This window comes from Sitophilus oryzae, unplaced genomic scaffold (assembly GCF_002938485.1).
Source record: "Sitophilus oryzae breed Bouriz unplaced genomic scaffold, Soryzae_2.0 scaffold_907_pilon_pilon, whole genome shotgun sequence".
NCBI classification, from domain to species: Eukaryota; Metazoa; Arthropoda; class Insecta; order Coleoptera; family Curculionidae; genus Sitophilus; species Sitophilus oryzae.
In genome coordinates this window covers 2,914,519-2,930,528 of record NW_022147536.1, presented here as the reverse complement: position 1 = coordinate 2,930,528, position 16,010 = coordinate 2,914,519, and positions in this window count along the sequence as shown.

Here is a 16,010-nt window from a genome sequence, read left to right as displayed (position 1 = left end):
CACCCTGAATATTTTTTAAAACTTTTTTAGCTAAATAACATCCGATAAGGTGACATATGTTTTTGCTCACATCATATATTAATTGCTATACATATAATTTTTCAATACATCAATATTTCTGCCTTACATGTACTTGTATTTCAATAAATCTAACAAACCTCAAAATTTAGATACGTATATCTAAACATTTGTATTTTGCATTAGTTAACTTTAATTGCATGTATTATGTAAAATCAAACTTAAGATCCTTGAAATATTTTTTCTTCCACAATTTAATTAAAATTCTTCATGGATTACTGCTGATACTATGCAGTAAAGTTCAGAGTAAAAAAGTAAATAATAGACGAAATCTAATTAAATTAGCTTATTATAAAATTTATTGAAGTAATTCGCTTAAGAATTTTAATTATAAACTTTATTGGATAAAATAATATTAGGTTACAGGATACTGCAGGTCTGGCAATGCTCAATGCAACGAAATGTACTGGGAATAACCAAGAGAGACCGTAAAAGAATAGAGTGGATACGACAAAAGACCTAGGTAATTGCTGTTATCCACAGAATCAAATCTCTCAAATGATAATGGACAGGACACCTGGCAAGAAGGACGGACAACAGATGGACAGCACAAAAATTACAGCATGGTACCCACGAGGAATTAAGAGACCTAGAAGAAAACCAAACATGAGTTGGAACTAGGGAATGCAATCCCGCAAATACTGGATCCCGCAAATGCGGTATCCCTTTGTGATTCCGCGGCGTCTTGAGTTGCGGGATTTACCGTGCGGGATCTGCGGGATCGACACATTAGTACTGGGTAACCGAATCGATCTCGATTAAGGTCATCCGCTTCGTTCCGGGCCGATGCACCGACACTAGAAACCCGGGGGATTCCCCTTAAGGCTTAGCCATTAAAAATAAGTGAAACAAACGGGTTAGTTGTTAGATTTCTTTCTGGCGTATGTGCGTAAGTGAAGAAAAGCATTTAACTAGTACTTGTGGACAATTTCGTCAAATAAACTGCCGGACATAATTATCGGGATCGTGATCGGGATAAGCAAAATTTTAGGGTAAATTTGAAGTTGAATATCTCTTGAACTAAAAAAGATTTTGGGATGCGGTTTGGACCAGGTTTTAGATGCATCTGTTGTGATTAAGATGCTATGTGGTTTTCGAAAATATATTTAGAAAATTCTCGTATACAGGGTGTTTTATGAGAGTGTGAAAATTTGGTTAAGAATCTTTTTTACCGCAAATTTACAATTTTTAAAAAATCGAAATTTTTACCAAGTAGTTGTACTTTACCAAGTAGTCGTACTTAATCTGTATTAAAATTTATTTTTTGTTTTAAGGAAAATACGACGTTTTTTCGAAAATTATGCATTTAGGGCCATACGTCTAAATGGTAGAAAAAGCTTTGTACATTCTACATATGCCAAAAAATTATTGATATAGAGTGTATCTAAAAGCAGATAACTAACACATGTTTAAAAAAAACTTCAACATCAGAATAATATTTTTATTTATTTATTTTTAATTTGTAAGTAAATTATAATAAAATTTAAGTTTATTTAATATTAAATATATTTTTTGAACACCCTATATACATCGGTCCAAATTTCTGTACAGCTAGTTTAAGATACACGCTATATCAATGTATTGTGGGTCTATGCAAAATGTACAATGACTTTTGTACCATTTAGGACCAAATGTATGACTATTGTTTACAATCCCGCAATTTTGCTGATCCGCGGGATTGATTGCTTTAATCCCGCGGGTTTGCGGGATTGAGATTTTGGTGCGGGATTGCATTCCCTAGTTGGAACCATGATATTAGGAAATTGGCAGGAATAACTTGGGCCCGCATAGCCAACTATAGACAACAATGGACTCAACTACAAAAAGAGTATCTAAATATGTGGGGGAGACTACCTACACCATAATTGGAAATGGTTGAATAAGCTGAAAATGATGATATTGATAAATATTAGGATAAATAATTATATTTAAAATTTAGTAACAATAATTCAGAACTATAAGTAAATGTGGTTATAATATCTTATCTATGAAGTCGACATTATCGAGAATGTCATATGCACAGATTTGAGGTTCGATTTGTCATTAGAAGAGAAGTCATTAATCCCCCCCCCCCAGAAAGGATCCACAGGTTCTCAAAATTTAAGCAATTTTTTTCTTAATTTTCAAAGTAAAATAACTCGGTGTTTTGGACTTATATGAAGAACGGTAAAAAGAAAATATGTTTCTTTTATCGAGATCTACCAGCCCTGAAAATATTTGCACTATTTTAAGACTCAACCTGTATTTTACTCCCCAGAGTAAGAATACTGAAAGGAATCTTGATACTGGTATTTGTGATTCTGATTCAGCATTCGAGTCACTCAGCGAGGTGGAGTGTGCTTAGCTGAGAATGTTTATTCCATTGTCTCAAGTTTGAATCGTATAAGTTTTTACTTTAAATATAGCTATAATTTTTGTATCAAAGTATTGGCCGTCAACATTGACGACGTCACTTAGGAAGTGGACATCGGCGCCATAATTGATACGTCAACAATTCAATTGTCGACGTGACATTCTCGACGTCGCCCAACTCGGCAACTAATATTCGTTGAGAAAGGAAAGTGTATAAAAGTTAATCCTATTACATTTTCAACAATTATTGTGAAACTGGCGCTTATAACAACAATAAAAGCAGAAGCAGATTTTATCGTCAGTAATAAATGCAAATATCGTATAATTTGTTTACTTGTTATTTAAATTATTTAACCAAATCTTCGGTCATTTTATTATTTATTAATGATCTAACACTTTCCCATATTTAGCGTAATATAGTTCTTTATTATCAATTTTATTATATAATACATACATAATTATCTCATTATCTAAATTAGCATAATAGGAAGGTTTTATGCATAGCTTCATTAGAATTTCTTTTTTAAATTCCTGTTTATCAAATAAAGGTTCGTGGTTGATTATATACAAAATGGCAGAATTATTTTTAAATTGTTTTATAAGAAATACATTTTACAGCGCTATAAAATACGCATTATTTATTTACAGCCACATAATAATATATAATGCATTATCTATACTTTTGCTTCAGGTGGCTCAAGGCTCATTCAAAGCTCCAGAACCTCTCTGCGGCGTTGCAAAAGCAGTTATTGGCCAAGGATGAGCAAAAAAACAAAAATTTAGAACAGTGTAAAAATTGACCAGGACAAAGACAGGCAAAATTTATTTTTTATATTAGAACTTTCTTCCAAATTAACGGCATGCCTGATACGGAAAGGCAAGAAATCTGGCAAAACTGTGGTATTGCAAGCTCAATAGGCATCTAAAGTTGATCTGATTGACGGACGAAGTTATCTGCATACAGGGTGACGCACCTCATTCGCCTCGGTTGATTATACGAAAACGGAAAGATGTAAAAACAAAATAATTTATGGGTATATATGGGGCGGCAACGTGCACAATTTAAAATTATTTAGAAATATACAGGGTGTTTCAGAACTAATATCCATACCAAAGTTATATTTTTTCTTATGGAGCACCCGGTATTTTATTTTATTTTTGGAGTCTTGGGCCCAAAAAAAGACATTTATTATAAGAGTTAAATATGTTCAAAATCTTTGGTATTTGAGATATTTAAAGATATCCAAATTTGCATGCTACAATAGAATAGATTATTAATTATTAACACTCTATACATTACTTTTCAGAATTAATTCTTGTGCTGAGTTTAAAGGTAGAGAAATAAACTTTACAGAAAAGTGTTATTGCTTCCTTAAATGTATACAGGGGTATCAAAAATTGAAGATCTATTTTAAGAATTTACTTTACATATAAACTTCGTTATTTCAAATACAACACCCTGTGTTTTTTTTAAATAAATCGAAGCAGATTCAAATACTCTTTCAAACTATATTACGCGGTTTCCTATACCTATCTAGCTCAGATTTTGAATAAAGAGCATTTTTTCAATAAAATGGCAACCAAGAGGGTTAGTGTCGTCCTGGCAAGTTTCTAGTGACAGTTACTAGCTATTTTCAAAATCGAAATTAATTTATGGGCTTTTTTATTTATACTAGTTTACTTTTATTTAATTTACATACAATAGTTTAATAAATAATATTTATTAAATATGTATTTATTATTCTATCAAAAAAAACGAAGAAGTAGATCTTTGATTTATTTTACGATGACTGGTAGATACTTTCTATAAAAGAGCGAATTACGGCAAATTCATTTTTTTTCACTTCCAACGACAGATATCTGCCTAATAGGCTTTTAATAAACCACACTACCAGCTCTGCGAAATCGGACAAGTAGTTTTTCAAAGGAACGCTTTTTAGGAAGATTCCTATTTGGATATCTTTGAGCATAAACCCTTGTGGCCAGGAAGCAATTTTCCTCACAAAATAAAATCAGTAGTAAATCACTACTATATCTATTCGTTCTGTCAGCAGATACTACTTTATTTTTCTTGATAAAATAATGAATACTTACTTATTAAACTATTGTAGGTAAATTTAAATTAACTGTTATAAATCTCCATAAACTAATGTCGACTTTGAAAATAGTTACTAACTGTCACTAGAAAATTGCCATGGCGACACCACCCATCTTGATTGCAATTTAATTTAAAAATTGCTTTTTATTCAAAATCTGAGCTAGATAGGTATAAGAAACCCTAATATAGTATGAAAGAACATTTGAATCTGCTTCGATTTATTTTAAAAAATACATAGTGTTGCATTTGAAATAACAAAGTTCTTATTTAAGATATATCCTAAAAATAGATCAGCAACTTTTGATAGCCCTGTATAAATTTAAGGAAGAAATATCTTTTTTCAGTAAAGTTTATTTCTCTACCTTTAAACTCGGCATAAGAATTAATTTTTGAAAATTAATCTACAGGGTGTTAATAATCTATTCAATAATTGAATAATATATTCAATGAATAATATATTATTTAATAATTGAATAATAAATTATTGAATAGATTATTAACACCCTGTAGATTAATTTTCAAAAATTAATTCTTATTATAATTAAATTAAAAATTAATTAATATTTCTTATTATTTACTTATTACTTTATTATAATATCTCTTATTATAATTAAATTAAATTAAAAAAATAAATTAATTCTACTATTATTGTAGCATGCAAATTTAAATATTTTTAAATATCTCAAAAACCAAAGATTTTAAACATATTTAACCCTTATAATAAATGCCTTTTTTTGGGCCCAAGAATCCAAAAATGAAATAAAATACCAGGTGATCCATAAGAAAAAATATAACTTTGGTATGGATCTTAGTTCTGAAACACCCTATATATTTCAAAACAATTTTAAATTGTACACATTGCCTCCCCACATATACCCATAAAATATTTTGTTTCTCCATCTTTTCGTTTTCGTATAATCAACCGAAGCGAATGAGGTGCGCCACCCTGTATTTTGTCAATCACAAGAAGAAATGTCAGAATATATTGTATGTCAGTGCGATAGCCTGGCTAATGTGCGGTTCTCGGTAATCGGTAATGATAGACCATTGACAGAGAGCTATAATAGAAGGGTTCAGCTATATGAAGGGTTCAGTCTCCAAGTTGCTAGTCTTTTTCAAAAGGGATAGGACTGAATACTGTAACCTAAGGGATCAGAAAAGTGATGAAAAAACAAGAAAAATGAAATTTTTATATTAGGTAGCTACAACAAATGAACTAAAAATTGTTGTCCAGTATAATCTGTAATAAGTGTAATAGGTAAATCACTATGACCCATGATATATTCCATAGTTTATTACCAATACTATAAATAGTATTCTATCTTTATTGTTAATTGTGTTCTTGAATCGAGAATGACCTACCGTATTGTTTTAAAGCATATATTTTATAGTATTATTCAATATTACTTATTAGTCTAGCGTAACAATAGAATATGTATAATTGGTTTTGCTATTGTGACCACTGTTTAGTCAATGTCATCTAAATTAAAACGTTATGTGTAAAATTGAAATATCATAAAAGCGTAGAGTTAAAGCATTAAGATTATATTTTTATTTGATGACTCTAATAAATAATAATGTAAACATTTTTTTATAAATTTTTGAGTTTAAATTTTTGTATTATTGGCGATATTACAAAGAAAGCAAAAATGAACCTACAACAAAAGTATAGACATACTAAACATTGACATTTAGAGAAAAATGAATGTAAATTAACATTAATACTGTAACAATAAACTACGATAAATCATTTAAATGATGTTTTAATTGTTGAAGCCAGTTTTGACTTTCTTTATACAAAACGAATTTTTTATAGAATACCTAGTATTCTAAGGAATATGATTAATATGTGAAGAGTTACAGCCATTAACATTTTAGCAAAATAGAGACTATTAATAATATAACACATTAATATGATACGTGAATTAAGGAATGCAATCATCATTGAAATTAAATCAAACATAATGTACACAAGAATAAACTTATTTAAGTTAAACTACACATCATCTCTCATTAAAATTAGATTTAGTGATATTTTGACTAACCAATTCAAATAGATTCTTTATCCCACTGTTAAAGGATTTAAAAGGCTTAAAATTAAATTATTTTCATCAATTTAGCAACGTAAATAATTGTTTGTTTATATAGTGATCAAAAGATTTATTAGCTTGAATTTAAATTTCATTATCCAATATCAAATTAATAGCTATTTCATACCAAGTAGGGAAGTGTCATTACTGTGGAGAGATTAACTTTCAAGACAGTAATGAAAACTTTTCACCGATATTTTTATACTATTTTATTTACAGTCAACGCCAATAATTAAATAGTATGTACAGGGTGTCCCACTAAGAATAGCTCTCGGCTGTATCTCGGAAAGTATTAGTCGTAGAGCTTGCGGAAAAAAATATTTATAACTAAAGAGAGCGCAAGAAATTGCTGGAAATTATTTTCAAGTTTGTATAGCGGCCGCTAGAGGGCGCAACTGCTATTAAAAATAAGAAAAAGGAGTTATTACACAATTTTGCCTAGATAACGGGTACTATAAATAATAGATTCATAATCTTCAGTAAATTTTTTATATTTTTTGTTCGAACCATTTTCCCCTATCTACCAAAATAAAGTGGTGGGGGGAGGTTAGATCTGTTTTTATATAAGTATTAATAACTCCGGACTGGATGATCGGAATCCAACAAGCGAGGGCTCGTTTAAAAGAGCGTTTCTTACTCTATATTGTACCATATAAAAAATAATAATAAGCTTTTGAACGTAGACGCTAGGAGGCATTGTCTTACAATTTAACAAACATTGCACATTTTTTCAAAAAAAATAAATGCGATAGTATATGTAATTTTAGCTGATACTAAAGAGTAATAAAAGCTGAAAAAGTCAGCGAAAAGCGCATATGAATATTCTCTTTCAAACCGAAGATATTAGCAAAATTATAATAAATACGAAAAAATAGGCCCTTAATTACCTTATTTTTTAACACGGTTACAGTAGCCCTCTTGATTATGACCATTCTAATAAAAAATAAGATAGAAATGATTGCTTTATTCTAAAATCGACAATATACCAGAACATGATGATACCAGATGTATTAAAATCTAATGATTGAGATATCAATGACAGTGAATAAGAAACGACGCCTCAGTGAAGTCATGGTAGGCTTTGGAAAAAGATGCTTTTAACGTAATAGTATAAACGTCAAAGAGTTATTAAATCAACATTTTGATAGTTTTAGCAGCGTTTTTTTTCTTTTTAAGAAAGGCATTTTTAGAAAAGCAATCAAAAGATAAAAAACGCTCTTGAGACTATAATATATATAAATTGTTGATATAATAATATTTTGAGTTTAAACTATCTCTTTAAAAGCAACTTTTTCCAAAGCCTACCATGAATTCACTGAGGCGTCGTTTCTTAGTCACTTTCATTGATATCTTAATTATTAGATATTAATACACCTAATATTATGGTATTCTGGTACATTGTCGATTTTTTGAATGAAATAATCTTTTCTATCTCATTTTTTATTAGAATGGTCATAAAAAAGAGGGCTAGGGAAACCGTGTTAGAAAGAAAAGGTAATTAAGGGCTTATTTTTTCGTATTTATTATAGTTTTGCTAATAACTTTGGTTTGAAAAAAGATATCAAGATGCGGTTTTCGCTGAATTTTTAAACTTTTATTACTCTTTAGGATCAGCTAAAATTACATATACTATCACATTTAACTTTTTCGAAAAAACGCCGTTGTTTGTTAAATTGTAAGACAGCGCCCCCTAGCGTCTACGGTTAAAAGCTTATTTCTATTGTTTATATGGTATAATATAGAATAAGAAACGCTCTTTTAAACGAGCCCTAACTTGTTGAATTCTGATAAACCAGTCCGGAGTTATTAACGTTTAAATAAAAACAAATCTAACCTTCCCCCACCACTTTATTTTAGCAGATAGGGGAAAATGGTTCTAATAAAAAATATGCAAAAATTACTGAAGATTATGAATCTATTATTTATAGTATCGGTTATCTAGGCAAAATTGTGTAAAAACTCCTTTTTCTTATTTTTAATAGCAGTTGCGCCCTCTAGCGGCCGCTCTACAACCTTGAAAATAATTTTCAGCAATTTCTCATGCTCTCTTTAGTTACAATTATTTTTTCCGCAAGTTCTACGACTAATACTTTCCGAGATACAGCCGAGAGCTATTCTTAGTGGGACACCCTGTACAATAATTTGTTTTGAAAAAAAATAACATGTATGTATGTATGCATGTTTTGAAAATAAAAAAATGTCGTATAGTATATAATATAATCATTTTCAGTTCATTCAATCATTTCCAATTATATAGGTCTCGTCTCCATAAATAAGTACAATGTAGTTCCCTTTTCTCCGTGCGGCGACCACACATTTTAAAGCCTAAACAAACAAATTTCAACATGCCCCTCGCTTCCCTGCTCCCTTACCTCATTACATGCCCTTGCATCATTTCTTATTTAGTCTTTTTTTGTGTGCGGTACGACCCACATCGAATATCGCGTAAAAAAGATATCGATCGGCTCTCGCTCCGTAGAGCGGAGTGTTTTAGATTGTCTTAAACGGATGGATAAGCGATTAAAGTTATTAGAAAATAAAAACATGCGCGTAAAGAAAAAGATTAGTGACAAGTTTGGAAGAGGAAAGTGTAACAAGTTTTGAGAGGCAGGTGAATAGTAGTGATTATTCGCAAGATTCTGAGGACGAGATTAGAAGCAGTGTTTGAGATGTTAGAAATAAAGGTAAATAAACATATAACATATACATATACAATACCTGAATAGTAGGAAATTTCTTCTAAGCTGGGTATATAGGTATTGTGGGTGAATACCTTAGTGAATGCTTATATTATCTAGATTTTTCCACTTATGCTTATATTACACTAATATGGCAGAGTACGTTGGTGGTTACTCTAGCTTGGTTTATAGGACATTAAATTTATTCACGTTAATTGTAGCGGAGTACAGTGGTGGTTACTCTAGCTTGATGTGTAGGTATTGTTGGTGAATACCTCAGTGAATGCTTATATTACCTAGTTTTTTCCCACTTATTACATTAATACAGCAGAGTACGTTGGTGGTTACTCTAGCTTGGCATATATGAATTATTGATGAATACTTATCGCATGGCTGTCTTATTATACTAATATGGCAGATTACGTTGGTGGTTACTCTAGCTTGGTTTATAGGACATTAAATTTATTCACGTTAATTGTAGCGGAGTACAGTGGTGGTTACTCTAGCTTGGTGTGTAGGTATTGTTGGTGAATACCTCAGTGAATGCTTATATTACCTAGTTTTTTCCCACTTATTACATTAATACAGCAGAGTACGTTGGTGGTTACTCTAGCTTGGCATATATGAATTATTGATGAATACTTATCGCATGGCTGTCTTATTATACTAATATGGCAGATTACGTTGAGTGGTTACTCTAGCTTGGTTTATAGGACATTAAATTTATTCACGTTAATTGTAGCGGAGTACAGTGGTGGTTACTCTAGCTTGATGGGTAGGTATTGTTGGTGAATACCTCAGTGAATGCTTATATTATCTAGTTTTTCCCACTTTTTACAGTAATACAGCAGAGTACGTTGGTGGTTACTCTAGCTTGGTTTATAGGACATTAAATTTATTCACGTTAATTGTAGCGGAGTACAGTGGTGGTTACTCTAGCTTGGTGGGTATGTATTGTTGGTGAATACCTCAGTGAATGCTTATATTATCTAGTTTTTCCCACTTTTTACAGTAATACAGCAGAGTACGTTGGTGGTTACTCTAGCTTGGTATATATGTATTATTGGTGAATATTTATCGCATGGTTGTCTTACTACAATAATATGGCAGAGTACGTTGGTGGTTACTCTAGCTTGGTTTATAGGACATTAAATTTATTACTATGCTTCAATAATATGGCAGAGTACGTTGGTGGTTACTCTAGCTTGGTTTATAGGACATTAAATTTATTCAAGTTAATTGTAGCGGAGTACAGTGGTGGTTACTCTAGCTTGGTGTGTAGGTATTGTTGGCGAATACCTCAGTGAATGCTTATATTACCTAGTTTTTCCCACTTATTACATTAATACAGCAGAGTACGTTGGTGGTTACTCTAGCTTGGTATATTCTATTATGGTCTATTCTAGTATTATTGGTGAATACTTATCGCATGGCTGTCTTGCTTTTATTTTCAAAGTTGGTAGTCCCATAAGGGCACGTTGGTGGTTGTCCTTATGGAGTGACGTTTTGCTAAGCTAGCTGTATAAGATTTATAAACTCCTTAAGCATGAGTTAGCCCCAATATGTGTTTGGTTTGGTTTGGTTTGGTTTGGTACATATCATGATATTTTCTTATAGGTGAAAGCGCTAGTACACTTATTAAAAAAGGTATTGGAAAGAGCCTACCTAAACCTTTGTAGGAAGGTTTATTAGCGGTTTTAGGAGATAAGGTAGACGGGAAAAATACCACGACACCACCGATTCAACCGGAAATTGCAGAAAGATGGATACACATTGCAAAAACCGGCCTTGAAGAACCCGTTCTTAACCTATTAATGGAGAAGTACCCCTCTCCAGAGAACGCCACCACCATAGTTAAATTTAATGCGGAAACAGGCCATATATAGAGGCCATATATCAAGATTAGCAGCCAGTTTGTCGGCTATAGGCCAAGTAATGGCAAAAATTTTAGAGGAAAAAGGAGGGGGGGGGGAGAAAGGAATATAAAGCATTATATAGAGACCCTAAACGACACAGAACGTCTTATAACTGGTGTTATCCATTCCGAGTCAATATCGAGGAGGGAACTAGTGTCGTTCGATTTAAATAAAAATGAAAACCACTCTAACGGAATCCCCTTTGGATACCTGGTTGTTTGGTGAGGATTTGGAAGGAAGATTAAAGGCGGCCAAAGAGTTGTCCGCCTTTAACTGTCATCCAGTCAGTTAAAGACTGTCAGAAGTACTCCAGGAAGAATCGTATCAAATGCAGCCAGATCTCGGTCCACGCCGCATTTAAACTTCAAAAGTCTGCCTCAACATCAGCAGGGAGGGAAACGGGACAGACTCAATGTTCGAGAAACTTCCTACAACCGCCCACGTCAAAGGCGGACCTGGAACCGAATACAACACTTCGGCGTAAGGTCGCGTTCTCAGGGAAGATGTATAGGGATAATAGATGTATTATGGCATGGTTGCAAGGTTTTAAAATTCCGTTTGTGACGAGACCATCACATAACATAATCTCAGGTAGACATAAATGGTCGGTGCAACAACATAAGACAATTGAGGGCAACGTTCGGAGATTGCTTAGTATAGGGGCTATTTCTAAGGCACAGCCATGTAAAAATCAGTTTATTACAGAGATATTCACGTTTCAGTTGTTTATTTAGATGATTTTTAATTACTAGGAGATTCTTATGATGCATGTTTAGCAAATGTATTAGAAACAATTGGACTACTCGAATATGGGGTTTATTGTAAACTATAAAAAGAGTATTATCTCCACAAAAAATTGTGACGTTTTTGGGGTTTAAATTAAACTCTATGGATATGACTATTTCTGTTCAAGAGGAAAAAATCACAAAAATAATTTTGCATTTAAAAAAGTTTTTAAGATGGAAGAAATGCACTACAAGGGAGTTTGTAAGGCTAACAGGGAAGTTGATATCCATATGTCCAGCCATAAGTACGGTTATTTATATACCAAATTGTTTCGAGAGAGAAAAAAATTTAGCGTTAAAGAGTAATAAAGGAAATTATAACGGAACTATGAAAATTTCTAAGAAGTTATGTGTTGATACCGATTGGTGGATTCGAAACATACCTATTAGCAAAAACTTATTATCATATAGTAAATACTCTATGGAAATATTCTCTGACGCATCAGATATTGGATGGGGTGTTTGTTGCAATAACATAAGTTCTCAAGGTCTCTGGCCTACCTACGAATGAGAAGAACACATAAATTTTAGGGAGTTACAAGCTGTTTATTTTGGCTTGAAAGGCTTTGCTAATGACTTATCTAACGTTTCTAGCTTGTGCAAGGTAGACAGTGTTGTCTACCCTATATGCCAGTGCAGTAGTGTTACTGCACTGGCATATACCTATATTACATAGAACATAATGTGTTCAATTTCCAAGTTAAACAATATCCCTCGAATAATTTGGCAATGGTGTGAGGAAAGGAGATTATTTATCGTAGCCTCTTATATTAGATCTCAAGAGAATAAGGAAGCTGACAGGGCTTCCAGGGAATTTAAGGTCGAGACAGAATGGAGTTTAGCGAGCTGGGCATTTGGGAAATTGGTCACTATAAGTGGGGTTTACCGGAAATAGATTTGTTTGCTACGCATATAAATGCTAAATGCAAGAAATACATATCGTGGCACAGGGACCCAGATATGTACGCCATTGATGCCTTTACAACAAACTGGGAAACATTTTATTTTTTGCTTTCCCTCCATTTTCAATGGTCCCAAAGGCTCTGCAAAAAGAAAAAAAATTATTTCTGATCAGGCAGAAGGTATAATGGTTGTACCCAACTGGGTTTCGCAACCTTGGTATTCGGTTTTAAGGGCGATGTTAATAGATGAGCCGATTATTTTTTTAAATTAATAAATATTTACTTCTTTTAGCGGATCTCCCCACCCGTTAGCCAACATCTTTCTCTGACGGGAGGTCCGGCTATCAGGCAAGCCTTGCTCTTAGGGAATGTTCCAGAAGAAGCGCTGGAAATTTGCATGTCTTCAATAACAAGTAACACCTTAAAACAGTCTAACTCAGGGCTTAAATAATGGTGGGAATTTTGTAGCGTTAAGAACTTAGATCCCTTCTCGGTTTCGGGTTCCAACGTTCTAATATTTTGACTCAACTCTTTAACGAAGGCGCATCTTTTAGCTCATTAAGTTCTTATAGAGCAGCCATAGCACAGATAGCGGGCCCAGACCTCTTACAAGATTTTCGTATGCAAAGGTTTTTTAAGGGAATATATATGTTGAGACCTAATAAGCCCAAGTCCGAAAATACCTGGGATCCTACGTACGTAGTACTTAATTATTTAAAAATAAAAAATAATTATGAGTTAACCTTGGAGGGGCTTACGCATAAATTAGTGACATTACTGGCCTTAGCATCGGGTCAACGTTTACAAACACTATCGCTTATTGATATAAGGGAAATTTTTCGGAAGTTAGGGGAAATACATATAAAAATTAGCGCAAGATTAAAAACATTCGGTAGAAATAAGCCGCAACCCTTTTTACGCTTACCTTATTTCAAGAAAGACGCTAATTTATGCGTAGCTAGCACGTTAGTAGAGTATCTAAAACGAACAGAGAGCATTAGAGGAAGTATAACTTCTGTTTTCGTAACAATCAAGAAACCGCATAAGAAAACATCCACTCAAACCTTGGGGAGCTGGATTAAAATTGTCCTAAATAAGAGTAGGATTGATACGGATCATTTTACCGCTCATAGTACACGGCATGCTGTAACTTCAGCAGCTGCCAGGAAAGGGTTAAATTTTGATACCATCAGACTCGCTGCTGGTTGGTCTAAAAATTCTAGAATGCTCGCTACTGTTTACAATAGATCCTTGATGGATAATGAGAATAGTTTTGCTGAGAAATTAATCTTTATATATTTTCAATATAGAAATGGGAGAAAAGATTATGTTGTTGTTATTACTTTAAAATCTACATTGTACTTATTTATGGAGACGAGACCTATATAATCACAAGATTAAACGAACTTACCTGAAGTGAAGTTCAATCTTGATTATATGAAGGTCTCGTCGAAATAAATCCCTCCCTCCCACCCTCAACCTCAATTTACAACAACATAATAAGTATCTTTAAAATTGACTAAATAAGAAATGATGCAAGGGCATGTAATGAGGTAAGGGAGCAGGGAAGCGAGGGGCATGTTGAAATTTGTTTGTTTAGGCTTTAAAATGTGTGGTCGCCGCACGGAGAAAAGGGAACTACATTGTACTTATTTATTTCGACGAGACCTTCATATAATCAAGATTGAACTTCACTTCAGGTAAGTTCGTTTAATCTTGTGATTATGGTGTAGCCTCCCTATTTAGATACTCTCTTTGTAGTTGAGCCCATTAATGTCTATTATTGGCTATGCGGGCCCAAGTTGCCCCTGCTAATTTCCTCATACCATGGTCCCATTTCAGGTTTGGTCTTCTTCTAGGTCTCTTAATTCCTCGTGGGTACCATGCTGTAATTATTGTGGTCCATCTGTTGTCCGTCCTTCTTTCCAGGTATCCTGCCCATTGCCACTTGAGGGATTTGATTCTGTGGATGACATCTATTACCTGGGTCTTTTGTCGTATCCCCTAACTTCCTTATAACGTCCGTTTTAAGTGTGCAGGTTTCTTATGCATAGGTCATAACTGGTAGTACACATTGGTCGAATGTTGTCTTCTTTAGATAAAGTGGCTTTCTAGATTTTAATATGATGGAGTTTCTTTCATAAGTACTTCATGTATTCATCACTCATACAAGATCAAAAATGCCAAATCTGCGGGACAAGGAGACAACTCACTAGAACCTGTAGAACACATTAACTTATACTCAAAGAAAAATATATTGACACAACTTATGAATTTACTGCTGGAAGGATGTGTGGTCGAATTATCAAAAAATGGATAGAACTACCTATATCTGGGGGATACTCAAGAGCAGAGCGATTTTAGAACTGATAGAGAGATTGTGCTTAAATAAAATCTTTACGTTAAGACAGTCTATAGAGAAAAAAATGACAACAAACTTAAGGATCTCCTTATTAAAGTTGATTCTCACTATATCTTCCATTTCCATTCCGTTCTGTATTTTTTATTGTACGATTTATGTCATTGCGAAAGTTTTATTTTAAATTTTGTATCTTTTGTAAAAGGCAATAGACTTAATTAAGAGGTGAAAGAATAAATAAATATCAGCAAAACTTTAACAGAGCTGGTACAAATGTAAGAACATATCAAGCTGTTTCCGATACGCTTCGTCCGTCCGCCAAAAAAATGTATGGAAGGAAAGGATATGGAACGGAAAGAAAACGGAACGGATAGTGTGCATTGTCCTATTCATTTACATGATAACATATTTTATGGTAATCAGAAGGGAAACGGAAGGGGGCTGATATGGAAGGTATAGTAAGAATCAACCATTATTTGTAGATTTCTAAAATGCTTATGACAATGTACCCCTGTCCAAACCACAGTCTTGAGAAATATTGATGAGTTTTGAGTAGACACATGTAGTTGCATATGGAGTTGTCTACCGATCCCATTAGTTTTAGATGCCTATTCTGCTTGCAATGCCGTGCTAGTAGACCCTATAGCTTTATATACCCTTATAGACTATAGCTTTGACTGTCTTTCTGTCTTTGCTTACCAGGTCTGCCGTGAATATTGGCGAAGGTTTTATTATGAGCTTGGGACCTTCGT